This window comes from Acinonyx jubatus, chromosome E4 (genome assembly GCF_027475565.1).
Source record: "Acinonyx jubatus isolate Ajub_Pintada_27869175 chromosome E4, VMU_Ajub_asm_v1.0, whole genome shotgun sequence".
Lineage (NCBI taxonomy): Eukaryota > Metazoa > Chordata > Mammalia > Carnivora > Felidae > Acinonyx > Acinonyx jubatus.
Genome location: NC_069395.1, coordinates 48968797 through 48984091, shown reverse-complemented (window position 1 = coordinate 48984091; position 15295 = coordinate 48968797). Strand labels below are relative to the sequence as shown.

The following is a 15295-nucleotide window of genomic DNA, read 5'->3' as shown; positions in this document are numbered from 1 at the left end:
CTCACAACTTTGAAGAGGGTAGTTTTCATCTCACAAGATACTGGTATATTTATGTTAAAAAAAATCACACATAACTGCTTTACAGTGAAACCTCAAGTACGAACACTGGTAAGAGGGTTTGGTGGCGAATACCAACCCTCACGAGGAAGCCCAAGCAGCTGTACCAGCTCTTCTGTTGGTGGAACAAGGGATTGAGCTGCAAATGAATAAACCATGTTAACCATACACTTGTTTTAGAAGAGAGATTAATCCTATTTTCTACTACACTTACATTTTCCATTGCTTTGCAATTAATGTTGTGGTATGGCCTCTTTTATAAGGCAGGAAACAAGTAATGGGGTTCAAAAGGTGAATAGGAAGGAGAAGGTGAGGCATTCAAAGGTAATTAGAAGTTAGAAACCCATGAGACAAAAGCAGGTTCAGTGGCCCTATCTGAAAAACCCTGGGAGAGGGGTTTGTCCCTTCTTGGTGGAGAGAAAAGCCTTGCACAGAGATCTAAGGAAGAGAGGGAAAGGCCTGAGGGTTGGGGAAAGCAGGCAGACACAGCTTGTGATGGTCAGAAAGAAAGAAGGCTTTTGGGGGGCACCTGGGTGGCTCAGTTAAGTATCCAACTTCTGCCTAGGTCAGTCGTAGGTTCGAACCCTGTATTGGACTCTGTGCTGACAGGTCAGAGCCTGGAGCCTGCTTCGGATTCTGTCTCCCTCTCCCTCTGCCCCTCCCCCATTCACACTCTGTCTCTCTCAAAAATAAATAAACATTAAAAAATTTTTAATAAGGGTGCCTGGGTGGCTCAGTCAGTTAAGCGTCCGACTTCGGCTCAGGTCATGATCTCATGGTTTGTGAGTTCGAGCCCCGCGTCGGGCTCTGTGCTGTCAGCTCAGAGCCTGGAGTCTGTTTCGGATTCTGTGTCTCCTTTTCTCTCTGCCCCTCACCCACTTGTGTTCTGTCTTTCTCTGTCTCTCAAAAAATAAATAAATGTAAAAAAAATTTTTTTTATTTTAATAAAAAAAAAGAAAGGTTTTTTCCAGCTGCCTCCTCTTAAGGAAGGTAGAAGGGAGAGAAGGGGTCAGGAAAAGAAAGCAATGGAAAGCTCAAATAAATTACATTTCTTAGGGAATTGTAAGAAATATGGGGCTTGTTCCTCTCAGCAAATACTGACATTTAGAAATGCATGGTGCAGGACGGAAGCACAGAGGCCCCCAGGGCCACATTACCACTGCTCTTGTATGGCCATCCTGGAGGACTCTCATCAGAACTTCACACTGTTCTCCCCTCGGCTTAGAGGATATTTCGACTGCTGTCAGGAAGACGAGAGCAGCTGGGCCGTTAAAGTCAACAGGCTCCCACTTCTACACCGGCCAGATTGTGTCATAATTGGAAATGTGAAATATGCCTTCCTCTGTTTAGACTTCCCAGGCGTGGCACGGCTTGTTTGTGTTTCCTCCAAACCCCAGAAAAGGCCAGTCCCAGGCCTGAGTAAATGCTCCAGGCTTGTTGGTGAGGAGAAGGGGCCACGGCCCCTGCCAGCTCCAGGTGAAATGTATGGGCCCAGTTGGAGGGAGGAGACCGGAGGATGCAAAAGAGGCTAGGACTGAAAACATGCCATCTTCACCATATTAGTCTTGCACATGAAATGGCCTCACCGATCCCCTCCGCCTGTCTGCAGAATCTTCTGGTCCTTTAGGTTCAGTTCAAATCCTGCCTGCTCCTTGAAGCATCCCTGGTGCCTCAAGAAACCCTCCCTTCTCTGAGGTTGAACTCCCATAATGCCTGTAATTGGCACATGGACACTCGCTGGATCCCAAGCACTCTTTCCTAAGCTGCTTTTTCATCCTTTTCCTTCAGTCCCCGTATTATTTTAACTTTAGTTATTTATTTTGAGAGAAAGAGTGCATGGGAGGGGTAGAGAGAAAGAGAATGAGAGAGAGAATCCCAAGCAGCCAGTCCCCAATCCACAGTGCAGAGCCCAACACGAGGGTCGAATCCATGAACCGTGAAATCATGACCTGAGCTGAAGTCAAGAGTCAGCTGCTTAACTGACAGCCACCTAGGCACCCCTCCTTCAGTCCCCATCTTATTTAACCCTTTGCTGACGTTCTCCCTTCTTTACCCTCCACACACACACCCAGAACTCACTCCCTCCCTGCACGTATTATGTAGCATCAAGACGTCCATTGCTCAGGCTCTGCTGTCTGTGGTAAGTCAACGATAGGTCTACTCTGCCCCCAGTTTCTGCTGTTGGACATGTGTTTGGGGGCTCTGGGTCCATGGTGGGGGAGGAGGAAGGACTTTAGGGTTTATCATCCAAGTTTGTAGTTTGCTCTTTCCCCAAATATCTAAATATACCAGACACATCTCAAACTGCAAGGATTCACATCCTGCCAAAACTCATCACCAGGGCTGCTAGAAAGACACACGTTTATCCCATTATTGCAATTTTCCCATTAATGCAATTTTGAGCTGATTATTCTACCTTTGTCCCCTCCCAGCCTTCCTGCATGGTGAAAGATACTGTGCCCAGGTCCGCTTCCTCCATTTCTGGGTTTCTCTCTGGCTTGTTCAGGGGCTAAAGATGAAGAGAGAGAACCGTCTTGCTACCCAGAAAGTTAAGATTTTTTTCTCCCCAATTAGAATGCAAATTCCTTTTTATTGCCTGCAGGAGGTAACATAGCACCAGGCCCATTTAGTTGCTTGAGAGCTAGCTAAATGACAAAGCAGGGACTCAAACTCAAACATCTCTGCTCTACATCACATGCTTTCCTCTGTTCCATGGTTTCCATGGCTGGGCTGACCAGAAGGTCCTCTGGGGAAAAGTTATTTTATTGTTGTTGTTGTTGTTGTTGTTATTATTATTATTATTATTATTGGATCTGGGGATAAGAGGACAGGGGTGTTCAGAACTAACAGATCTCCCCTGCCCCCTGGCCCACACTGCATGGCCTCCTAGCAAGTACACAAACCCTTCAGTCAAGAAGTGGAGTCTAAGGCCATTTAATGTCTGTGGCAATGTTACCAATAGCTCTGTCCTAGCTTTTGCCAAGGAATCTGATCCTGAGCCCAAACTCAGCCCACGGCCAGGGAAACATGGGACCCAGGGCCCCGACTCCTCCACAGTAATTCGGCTGAGAGTAAGGACAGAAAGCCTAAGTAATTTGGATTCTTTTTTATTGACAAGAGTCATGCCACTGAGTCAGTACAACCTGCCAAGGCCCCACACTCAAACTGAGATCTGATCCTGGGTCAGTAGACAGAGGCTTTCATGCATTTTCTAGCATTACAACCCCTTTTTTCCAGTGACCTCTTACACAGAAACCCATTAGGGAAAAGCAGTGGAGGTGGTGGAGACAGGGGCGGGGGTCCCAGAGCCCATCTACGAGGTCTTCCTCCTTGGTCCTCCTCCCATGCCATCACCCTCATCCAGACACTGGACACCCTGGGTGAGGAACAGTCCAAGAGCAGTAGGGCAGCTGGGGGAGGGAGCGGACCGGCAGGAAGGTGAACAGCAAATTTGTTCTGCACAGGGCCCCTGCGAGTGGAGCTACTTTTGTTGTTTAGAGACTAAATAATGGGCCGAGGGATCAGAATGAAGCCTGACACAAGACCTGTCAATGTTTCTAGCATTCATCGCCTTTAAATATCCAAACACCAAGATTCTGAAGGATCTTTGACTTTTCTCTTCATTTTTTTTTCCAAATGTCAACAAACACTGCTTCTGCTGAGTGAAGAGTCTGGCCTTGCCTTTCCTGATGAGAAACAAAAGAAGGGGAGTGAGAGAGAAGGTGAGGAGAAATGAGGACAAAGGGTGAGGACGCTCAAGTTTCCTGAGAGACCCAGTTTTAGGGAAGGGGGTGGAGGTGGAGAAGCCAACCCGCTGAAGCCCAGCAGCCCCTCATGCGTTGGGCTGTTCCATCGTACCCTTCATTTTACAGATAAGGAAACTGGGGCTCCAAGAAGTAAATGGAGTTATGTTACATCATAAAGCCAAGTTCAAAAAAAAAAAAAAAAGTAAATTGAAACTGGAGCTCACAGTTTCTGGTGCCTGCTTTTCACATGGCAAATGTTTTCAAAAGGGAAAGGCTGTTCTCACAGACTCAGGGAAAAAAGGACCTACAGACATGAATTAATTCTGTCAGCAAGCATTTATTGAGCCCCTACTGTTTGTCATCCATTGTCCTGTGGGCTGGGGAATAGAGATGAACAAGACACAGTCCCTGCCCCCAGGGAGTCCACAGGCCAGTGGGTGAAGCAGACAGATAATAACCACCACAATACAACCTAATAAGTGTCATGGCTGTGCTGTGTATATGTTGCTGTGGGGGTGTCAGCAGGACCAGATACATAATTTATGGGCTTCGGTGCCAAATAAAAATGCAGGGCCTCTGTCAAAAAAAAATTCTCAGAATTTTAAGATGGTGACAGAAGAGCATTAAACCAAATATGAGGATCTTCTGAGCGTAGGGTCCTGTGTGACTGCTATGTCCATGTCTGTCACATTCCAGTTCACAAAGGAGGTGCTTCTACAGCCTAGTCTGAATGACAAAGAAGTCACCAGCACACGGGAGAGGAAGAACATTCTGGAAAAAGATAACAGCATGTCTAAAGGCAGGAGGAGGTGGAAACACAGCATATTTGAGAAATGGAACAAGTTCAGTTAGGCGAGAGTAGGAGATAGGGGTGGGAGAGTAACAAGAAATGAAGCTGGCAAGGAAGTAGACCCCAAGGAGCAAGATGCTTTTAAACCATACGAGGCAGTTATCCTATCCGTATTGGTGAGTCGTTGAAGCTGCTTGGGGATAGGATCTAATGGGTACTCTGGGGAAAAGCAAAACAAACCACTTGGGCAGCAGGAAGCATGTGGGTTAGAAGACAGTGGGCCTGGAGTGAGAACCCAAGTTAGGAGGGTGGTGCAATGGCCCTGGCAGCAACCGAAGAAGAACATGCAGATGGCATCCAGATATTGAGGAAAGAGTGTCTGGCTGGAGATGGCGATGGAGATTTAGGGGCCCATCCATGAGGTGGCAGTTGAACTCTTGAGTCCAGAGTTTCCCAGAGTGAGAATGAGAATGGGTACCAGAGGTAAAGATGTAGGTGGAGGAAGGAGACTTCCAAGGAGGGGGGTTGGAGGTGAGAGGATGATCAAAGGAGCAAATCACATGACTCCAGAGACAAGAGTTTCAGGGGGCAGATAGAGCAGCCAAACTTGTAAATTAATCCAGGGGTAGGGTAAAGACTACAGCATCTGAGATAGCTGAGGGGAGCGACAGAGGGTGAAACGTCTGAGGATGCAGATGTAGTCGGTGGCTGTTTCCCAGGCAGTGGCGGCCCAGAAGAGCACAAGGACGTTAAAGGCTCTGGCTCTGCGTCTCCACCTGCTGCGTGGCTGGACGCCTGCCTCCCCCAGGTTCTCAGGGGGGCCCCAGGGGCCTGAATCACTGATTGTCCCTAGAACCGGAGCAAAGTAGCCCCTCTTTACACCTGCTCTTCGTGGCCACCATGTGCCCCCACAAGGGCCAGCAGAGGCCACATCTGAGGTTGGGGAGGACACTGAGGTGTGCAACTGCCCCACGGCCACCCTCCTTCATCTCCACAGACACTGACCCAGTCACTCACCCCACGGCCAGCCACACTGTGGCCTCTGCAGCTGCCCAAGCTGTTTGTACAGAGGTGACAGACACTATTGCCATCAACCTTGATATTCTCTCATGAGGCCCCAAATAGGAAGACCTCCTCCATCTTGCTTGTTAGAACTCAATAGCACTTTTATTTGACTTACTCTCCCAGAATAATAAATGGCTCATCTGTCTTAGAACTTAGTACAAGTTTCCCAGAAGGACCTGCTTAGGTATCAATGAGCAAGGTCCATACGGCATCCCAGTTAAAACCCTCGGGCAGTAAGACTAAGTCCCCCTCCAAGTCTCAAAGAGCTCCTGCTGCATTAAGTACATGGCCTAGGAGATCGTGGTCCAACACAAAGTTTTCTTTTGTTAAGTTCCTACTGTGTGCCATTGTTTCACATTAATTATCTCATTTCCCTCTCAGTTCATGCCAATGAGGTAGGTACTAGCATTGTCCTATTTCCCAGAAGAGGTAAAGCAGAACAGCCAATGACTGTATGACAGTACAAAGAACGTTCCGGTCCTCTGCTCTGGGGGAGGAGGCCTTTACACACTCTTTTGTACTTTTCAATATCTCAGGCAATAGCTTCTATAAATTCAATATATTCTGTATGTTCAATAGCTTCTGGCCTTGCCTCTCTCCAAAGATAGCACTGTAAGATGGATTGACCAATGGGATCCTCTCTCATTCTTGGCTTCATATCCGCGGGCTACCAGATTGTGGAAAGGGAGTGGGATAGGCCAAACTGGCCATGTTCCAAGGCTTCCAAAAGAGGTATCCCTCCTGACCCTCAACAGAGAATATGTGTGGCCTCAGTCCCACGAAAGTTTCCTGCTGTTCTCTGAGAGCACACACGTGCATGCATGCATACACACACACACAACACCAACCTCCTCCTTACTGAGTAAAAACCCATATCCCCTGCACAGAGATAAACCACAGATGGAACCCACATCGTATTTGAAAATGCAAGCCAGTCGTCCACACTGGCTCTGGCTTATTTACAGCTGGCATTGCTTCTGATTTGGCCTCCATCCATTCTGACAAGCTGATGCCCATGCCGTATCTGTTGGCTAAATATTTTTTATATCAGCCTTGATTCTGGAGACAATGAGGCCCAGACAAGTTAAGTAATATGCCTATAGACCCTCAACTGTCAAATGGCAGAGCCAGCATTCATAACCAGCCCTTATCTAACTGCACATCCCAGTGCTGTTAGCCCCAACGTTCCATACATTAGGACTCTCTCTGACCGGATGCCTATTGGGTTGCCATGTAGATGGACCCCTAGTGGTCCACCCAAACATCCTTGATGATAAAAATTCAAAGCAGACCCTGTTTGGAACCTTGGCTATGCAGATTAAAAAATAATAACTCTAAGGAAAGGCAAATAGTGAATCCCATTTCTACAAATCTTATAAATTTCAGAGAAGCCATCTAGGGAGAATGAGCCAGGGTTTTTTCCCCTCTGAACTGGATCACTAGTTCCTGGGAAATGCCCATAAATCAACATGCTTTCAGTTTCCAGGACCTTACTTATGTTACTGTATGGCTTTAAAGTCCTCAGCTTGTTAGCAGGTGACCCTCATGAGTTGAGGGCAGTGCACCAGCCTAAACACAACCCAGATGCGAGACACTACATTGAAACACATGCAAATAACCATCCTTCTGCTCTCCTGTGAAATAATGTTCAGGAAGCACTAAGCAAGCCACAGGTGTTAAGGCAGCATTGCCCCACCAGCACCATGGGCTGGAGAGGCTGGGAACAACAGGTGCCTTGCTTCCCACACTTCCCCAAACCATTAAGACAGTGGTTCTCAAAGTGTGGCCTGTGCCAGTGGCAGCAGGATCACCAGGAAACTTGTAAGAAATGCAAATGCTGTCCCCCCTCCCATAACTGCCGAATACGTGTTTTAGCGGGCCCGCCCACTGATTCTGATGTGCACTAAAATTTAAGAGCCACTGCACTAGAGGTCTCAAAGACTCAAGATTGTGAGAGTCTGTCCCTTTTTGCCTAACAGAACTTAGGAATGACCCGCCGTTAAAGAGAAACATTTCTTTAAAAAAAAAAAAAAGTGACTTAGCAAAAGGATGAATTTCAGAGTTCAGAGTATGAACCTGGAATTATATCACAGCTCAGCCACTTACTAGCCATTTGGCCTTGAGGACACCACTTAATGTTTCTCAGAATTAATTTCATCAGCTACAAAATGAAAATCATAAACCTAGCACAGTGCCTGGCATACAGAAGGTGCTAAATAAAAAATAACTGTTACAAATGATGTTTCATCTCAATCAGCAACTGAGCACAATAGCCAGCCGCTATCAAGTACCTCTGTCCCCAGTAGGTAGACTACAGGGAACATCCATGCAAGGAGAGGGATAACTCCCTGGGGAGGAGCAGGACAGACTCCTCCACCCCCACCTGGAGACCCAGGTCAGGGAGTTTCCAAGTTCAATGAGCTCTGTTTGTGTTCAGGGAGAATAACAGGATCACAACGATCTCATCAGCACAGTTGGAGAGCAACAAATATAAAGCCCAGATCCAGATCTGCAGGCACAGAATGTCACCAAGGAAAAGCTGCCTCGCTCCTTCATGACAACATTCCCCCAAGAAACCATTGCTTGGAGAAACTTCAAGTTCTGTGCTGAAGTGCAGTGCAAAGCTAAACAAGACTCTGAAATGCAAATGTCTTGTCAGCACAGAGCAGAGCAAGTTTTTATAAGGTAGATAAACCTAAGGAGCCCCAGCTCCCATCTTCCCTGGAGAGAAGGGATAGAGGACAGGACAGGAGGCAAAGAATCAGGGGCAGAGTGGACACCTGACACAGCATCAGAAGGTAGGAGATGAGTGAATATTATTTATAGAGCTTCTAACTACTCAGTGATGTGTATAATTCACTCATTAAAATGCAGATTTGTATTTAGCAAATCTGGGATGGTGCCTGAGACTCTGCATTTCTACAAGAGGAGAAAATTGGGCTAGATAACAAGAATTTTTTAAATACTTTCATATACACACACACACACACACACACATATATATATATATAAAGCTGGGTTTTTTAAACACTTATGCATAGCGGGGTGCAGAGAGAGAGGGAGACAGAATCTGAAGCAGGTTCCAGTCTCTGAGCTGTCAGCACAGAGCCCAATGCGGGGCTCGAACCCACGAACCATGAGGTCATGACCTGAGCCGAAGTCAGATGCTTAACCAACTGAGCCACCCAGGTGCCCCTAAAGTACTTCCTAATTTCAGTTCTTTTTTAAACATTCATTTGTGGGGCGCCTGGGTGGCTCAGTTGGTTAAGCGTCCGACTTCGGCTCAGGTCATGATCTCACGGTCCGTGGGTTCGAGCCCCGCGTCAGGCTCTGTGCTGACAGCTCAGAGCCTGGAGCCTGTTTCAGATTCTGTGTCTCCCTCTTTCTCTGACCCTCCCCTGTTCATGCTCTCTCTCTGTCTCGAAAATAAATAAATGTTAAAAAAATTTTTTTAAATAATAAACATTCATTTGTTTATTTATTTGGAGAGTGGGGAGGGGCAGAGAAAGAGAGAATCCCAAGCAGGTTCCATGCTCAGCACAGAGCCTCGATGCAGGGCTCGATCCCAGGACTACGAGATCATGACCTGAGATGAAATCAGGAGTCAGATGGTTAACCGAATGAGCCACCCAAGCACCCCAAGAAGATTATTTTTGATGGGCTGGAGAAAGAGGAAAATTTATCAATGCTGGAAACTTAATAAATTCTGTCTCCTTGCATAGGAACATGTCCTAGCACTATGCTTCATACAATGTATTGCTTAATAAAATGAAGGATAAATTATAAAATAGTTTGTAGGAAAAACACTTGCAAATTGAATGTTACCATCATAATCATTACCATGTTACCCTGGGCTCTCCCTGGCATGTTGTATTTAAGAGTGCCAATCAGTCCTCATCTATTCAACATTCTAAGGCTCTCAAGACCTCAAAATGAGCCCTAATTTTAGCCCAGAATTTACCCTGAGCCCACACTATTGTTTATTCCATAAATATTTGTGCCTAAAGCTAAGCAGAATAATTTTTGGCAATGTTATTCTACATATTTTTCATTTCTGGTGATTTGGTGGCTTGTGTTGCCCAGCAGCCCTCCATCCTCATAGACTGAGTTACCCATGACGTGGGGTGGGATGGAGTAGAAGAGAGAACAAGGAATTAAATTTTCCAAGAAGACTTTGACGTTCAAGTTCAATTTTTTAAGTTCACAGAGAAGACAATAATCTTGAGAGCCCTGGTTTTCCAATGCGAGAACTTGGCACTTGAGACGATGAAAGAGTTTCTGACTTCTGTAGAGTAGGCAGGATGGAGACATGAGGTGGGAGCAGTTTACCTCCACTGGAGGGGGAGAAGCTCAAGGAAAATCACGGAGTAGAATTTTGTGGCATGAGTGTCCTGATTGGACTCAGCCTATCCCTTCTGGGGCACCTCTCCAGGTGGTTGCTTACAGAATTCCAAGTGGAAAGAAAGGCCCCCTGTCATGAGTTCATAGGGCATTGGTCAGGGTCACTTGTTCTGAACCAGAAGGACAGGCCACACATTACATGGGCTGCAGATATGGAGGTCACCAATGCAGTGAGAACAGAGGGTAGTGCTCCCAAACCTGGTAGGACCAACTGCTCCACCTCAGAGGCCAGCCAGGACCAGAAGCCCGAACACAAACCAGACAGGAACCGTCCTCCCTCTCGCTGACATGATTCCATAACTCCTTCCTGCAGGGAGTGCACCCCAGGTAGGAGAAGAGAGAACACTTGATGAGGGATAAGGATGCCGATAGAAAGTCTGAGTTTAAAATAAGTGAGTTTGGGCGTGCCTGAGTGGCTAGGTCAGGTTAAGGTCCAACTCTTGATCTCAGCTCAGGTCATGATCTTGCAGTTCATGGGTTCGAGCCCTGCATCAGCCTCTGCACTGGCAGTGCAGAGCCTGCTTAGGGTTCTTTTTCTCTCCCTCCCTCTCTGCCCTTCCTTCACTCTCACTCTCTCAAAATAAATAAGTCAATCAACTTTTTAAAAAGCAAAATAAATAAGTTCGTTTTTACTGTCTGGGTAGTGAAAAAAGACTACAAATCGAGACAGAATTTGACTAAGCTACCTTTAATTGTCAGGAATAAGTATTTTCACTATAGCAAAAAAAAATGATGCCTAGTGACAGTTTTAAGAAAATAACAGTACAGTTAGCACGTCTGAGTTGTGACTAAGTTTCAGACCCACTACATGTCTTGGTTTTGGGCAACAGTAAGAGCAAAACAGATCAAATCTGTACTCCCCTATGCAGTCTACAGTTCAGTGGGAAGGCAGTGGTTAAACAGGCAATCCAACAGATAAAATACAAGACAACTGTTGTGCTCAGTGCTATGAAGGGAAAGTACAAGGAGGAAAGGAAGACCGCTGTCCCAAATCCTCCTGCCTGCCCATCTTGATGCCAGAAATTCAGCATCTAGACATGAATTCTATTGGTTCACCATCACTTTCTCCAAAGATTTGTGGAAGGAGTTGCTCGTGAACTTGCTAACCTTTGCATTTTGAGAGTTTAATAATTGTCATTCTGTTCAAAAGATCAAAAAGAGGAAGGCTCCAAAAGTCTAGTAGGGGACGTAGGGAGGAGCAAGCAGTGGGGACCCGTGGTAGCTGGGAGCAGGAAGTGCGCAGCATATGGGGAGGAGCACGTAGGAGGATCACTCACCGGGGAAACTGCGGAGGAACCCAGGGGGTTTGCGGGGATGGGGATGAAGGGAGGAATAGGGGGAATAGTGGGGGGGGGAGGCAGGGGGTCACAGGCAGGAGCACATAGGGATGGAGGGAAGAATGGGGGGTGGGAGGGGAGGCAGGGGGCACAGGCAGGAGTGCATAGGGATGGAGGTTTTCACAACAAACTTGCTTGGCAGTCTTGCCCAGGGTTGCTCCGCCCTGTACAAAAGCATTTGGAGCTTAGCAGAAGTTTAACATGATCCTGTGAGTATGGTCTGATGCCTGCACTAGGGCAGTATAGAGATCACCTAGAGGTCAGGTTAGCTGGGACACCTGGAAAGAAGTTTAGTCTCTTTTCTAGACTCAAGGGACCTCAGCTTTCATCTTAGGGCCCAGTGGGAAGCAGGGTCCTTCTTCCAATGAGGACAGGAGACCCGGTTAGCCAGAAATCCCTCTCACTTCCAGGAAGGAGTATGGCATTGTAGTTAAATCCATTGCTCTGATATCCAGCAAAATTCAGACTCAGCCACTTACCAAATGAGGGACTACTGGTGAGCTATTTGACCTCTCTGCACCATCACTTTCTCGTCTGTGAAATGGAAACAATAACTGTAGTTATCTCCTCATAAGATCAAACGAGACACCTTATGCAGCATGCTTTTTACAGTTACCTGCTACTCACTGGAGTTCAGAGAGAGGCAATGGTGTGAAGCTGGTCGCGGCCATCCGGACAGGTGTTCGCCAGCATCAGCATCACCTGGATGCTTGTTACACCTGGGCTCCACCCCAGAACTATGGAACCAGAATCTCCAGGAATCTGTATCTTAACAAACTTTCCAGGTGACTTTATGAACCCAGGTTTGAGAAGCATGACTCCATGACCACAGATAGGCCTGAAGTCATCCATAGTGTGTGAGTAAAGCACTGGGGGAGGGGCATGGGTGTTAAATTCTTGCTGGCAGAGTATCTTATGCAAGTCTTTTCTTCTCCAGAAGCAGTGATAAGATTGATGAGAGCACCCCATCATGTGCCTGAAAGGGCTTTGCAACACATCAAACAACGTGAGCATGGAAGAGATTGTGATTCTTATCACCACATTTGTAATAGGGTTTTTTAAAGGGAAAACAGCCAAGTCCTTGGCTTTCCTTCCCCTGCTCTTGGCAAAACCTCCTACTGCTCTAGGAGGATTGCAAGAACATTGACCCAGAATTCCCTGCATGTTTCCTGGGAAAAGCAAGCTAACTCTGACAGCTAAAACTGCTACACGGTGTATCATAAGATCCCTGCAGCTCAGACCCGACAGCTATTCCCTCCGGTTTCTGGCCTGCACAGCTGGCCCACAACGGTGGGGCTTTCTGTGCCTTGGGAGCTTTCTGCTGATGGAGGATAGCTTCCAGGTAGCCCCAAGATTTGAATCAAGACCAATAAGTGGGTAAAAGCTACAAAGGGTCGGGTTTCATGCCCAAGTAAGGAAGAACTTTGCAGGGATCAGAGCTGCCCCAAAGTGGCCTAAGCTTCCCTAGTAGGTGGCAAGTGAGATCCCTGACCGAGGAGACGGTCACTCACAGGCCAGTGACCCTTTGGCGGGGCTATTTTATCCTTTGTCTTCTTACCGAGGTCTAGGAGCAGTGTGCTCTGCCTGATACCTGAGAAGCCTTCTTCAAAACATCCCTAAATCCCTTCTTTCATTCAGCTGGTATTTGCTCATCACCTACCACAAGTCAGGCACTGGCCTACACACTCAGCATGAAGGGCCTTGCTCTCAGTTTAGACTAGGTGAACAAGGCAGGCCTCTCTGCACAAGTGATGTTGTAGGCTAAGATCTAGATCACAAGCAAGCGCCAGAAGTGGGAAAATTATGTGGACGAGCACATCCGGCCAAGGGAACAACTGGTGTAAAGCAGGTCCTGATGCAGGAGTCCTGGAGCACAGTCAGTGGGGGCAAACCCCAAGAGAAGGCAGGGACAGACCAGATCCTGTATGGAAGGCCTTATTAGCCAGCGTATGGGGTTTGGAGGGGTTTTTCTTCTGTTTTTTCTTTCTCTACTGCAGCACTTAAACAGGACTGCTGACTGCCAGCATCATTGAAATTTCTTCGTTGAGCACCTACTTCCTGCTACAAACCTCAGGAAACCAAGGTCCTGTCCTCCCCCAACCAGCTGCTACTTCCTCTAAACACCGAGGAGCCTGGCCTTTGCTTTCAGCATCTTTCTTCACTAAGTATCATTGAAAAACTTGGATCTGACAGCCAACTGCTTACTTTCTGATCCACCAGCTGGTTACAGAACCAACATCCTTTTTCTTCTTTTATCTGTCTTTTCCCTGTGATGAAACACAGGTGCAGAGTGGATTCAGGTCCAAATACAACCAGGAAAGAACAAACTCAATCTCTCCAGGGGAGGGGGGTGGGTCAGGGGCGCGCCAATGTAGCACAGTGGTTAAGGCACAGGGTCTGAGCCCAAATACAGGTTCCTTCTCACTTGCCAGCTATGTGACCTTAGGCAGGCCATCTCTCAGAGCCTCAGTTTTGCCATATGTAAAATAAAGATAATGATAGTCCCTACTTCGCGGGCGGGTGAGTACGGACTGATATTTTACAAGTAAAGAATTTAGAGCAGAGGCTGATTCTTAGTGAGTGCTTAAGAAGCATAAGGCCTTATTTGGCCCAGTCATTGGCTTTTTGTAAATGTTAGCATTTGTTCCACACCAAACGCATATTTGTTGAATATCTACTATGGGCCAGGCATTGTGCTAGGCGTGGTTTCACAGAAACAGCTTTGGTCTAGAAGTCATACAACCTGACTCTTTTGCAAGGAGTCAGGTGACCAAGGATCAGCCTCGTCATCTCTGAAGTCCTCAGGTCTCTTGCCCCGAAAGGAGTGCACTGGGATCACATGACTTCTGAGGCCCTTCTGGTCCTGGCTTGACAGAGTGACTGTCCTCAGGAGGATGCAGCCTTCAATCCTGCCCAGATGGGGCTGACCCCCCAGTCACTCACATCCACCGGTCCCGGTGTGTGAGCACATGCCCTGGAGAGAAGCAGGCCTGATCACTGTCTTGTGTTCGCCATAAAATATTGATTAGGGAATTTAAAATTTCGAAATGATTTAGGAGCCCCGAGACGGGGACGTAATGTGCTGTGCCCAGCTGCGTTATGAGCCATCTATCTCCTGTCAGCAAGCAGCACGATACTGACAGAATCAATACAAACGTGTCTGAAGAAAAGCTTAACTCATTTCCTTTCTCCAGGGGCAGTGGTTGGAATGGGTCAGCCTTGGGAGATCAGCACTGAAGCTGGAGCCTAGACACCCATCTGCCAGGTGCAGGGAAGGCAAGACTGTTGGGGTACTGGCTATTCTCACTTTCTCCATTGGCTGCTACATGTATCTCTGCTAATACATCAGGAAAATTAATAAATCTAGAACTTACATTCTCTCCTTTCCTTTTCCAAGGTTTTAAATAGGATCTCTGGGCTGTGTCCTGAAGGGAAAATAATAATAATAGCTACCAAGAATCTTTATTTAGCATCAAGAATCTTCTAAGAATCATCTTACTTCTCAGAGCCTCAGTTTCCTTATTTGTGAAAGGAAGAGAATGATCACACGGTCTCACGGGGTTGATGCCAGATTAAAGCAGAGGCGCTGTGATTGTACTTAATGCCACTGACTTCTATATTCTAAAGTGGTTAGGGCACCTGGGTGGCTCAGTCAGTTAGGCATCTGACTCGGTTTCTGCTCAGGTCATGATCTCATCATTCGTTAGATCAAGCCCCGCGTTGTGCTCTGCACTGGTAGTGTGGAGCCTGCTTGGGATTCTCTCTCTCTTTCTCTGCTCCTCCCTTTCTGTCTCTCAAAATAAATAAATAAACTTAAAAAAATTTTTTTAATGGTTAGAATGACAAATTTCATGTTATGTATATTTTACCACTATAAAAAAAAAAGAAGAAGAACCTAA

The 15295-nt window shown here is 46.8% G+C and overlaps 2 long non-coding RNA genes across 6 annotated transcripts in view; one reads left to right on the top strand and one right to left on the bottom strand.

Annotated features, from left to right (window-relative positions):
* Positions 1-15295, bottom strand: part of LOC128313056 (uncharacterized) — a 51629-nt gene that overhangs the window by 15082 nt on the left and 21252 nt on the right. The gene's annotated exons all lie outside the window — the stretch shown is intronic.
* On the top strand, positions 1061-14888 carry LOC113603793 (uncharacterized). 5 transcript variants are annotated; one of them, XR_008293199.1, is made up of 9 exons: positions 1061-1533; positions 2130-2197; positions 3726-3779; positions 8096-8456; positions 11807-11892; positions 12009-12253; positions 12334-12402; positions 13394-14686; positions 14794-14888. It is a non-coding gene; the product is annotated as an uncharacterized LOC113603793 (long non-coding RNA). The 5 variants fall into 5 exon arrangements; XR_008293200.1 differs by lacking the exon at positions 8096-8456 and having other exon boundaries at positions 1067-1533; positions 13394-13479; positions 14591-14686; XR_003425495.2 differs by lacking the exon at positions 8096-8456 and having other exon boundaries at positions 1063-1533.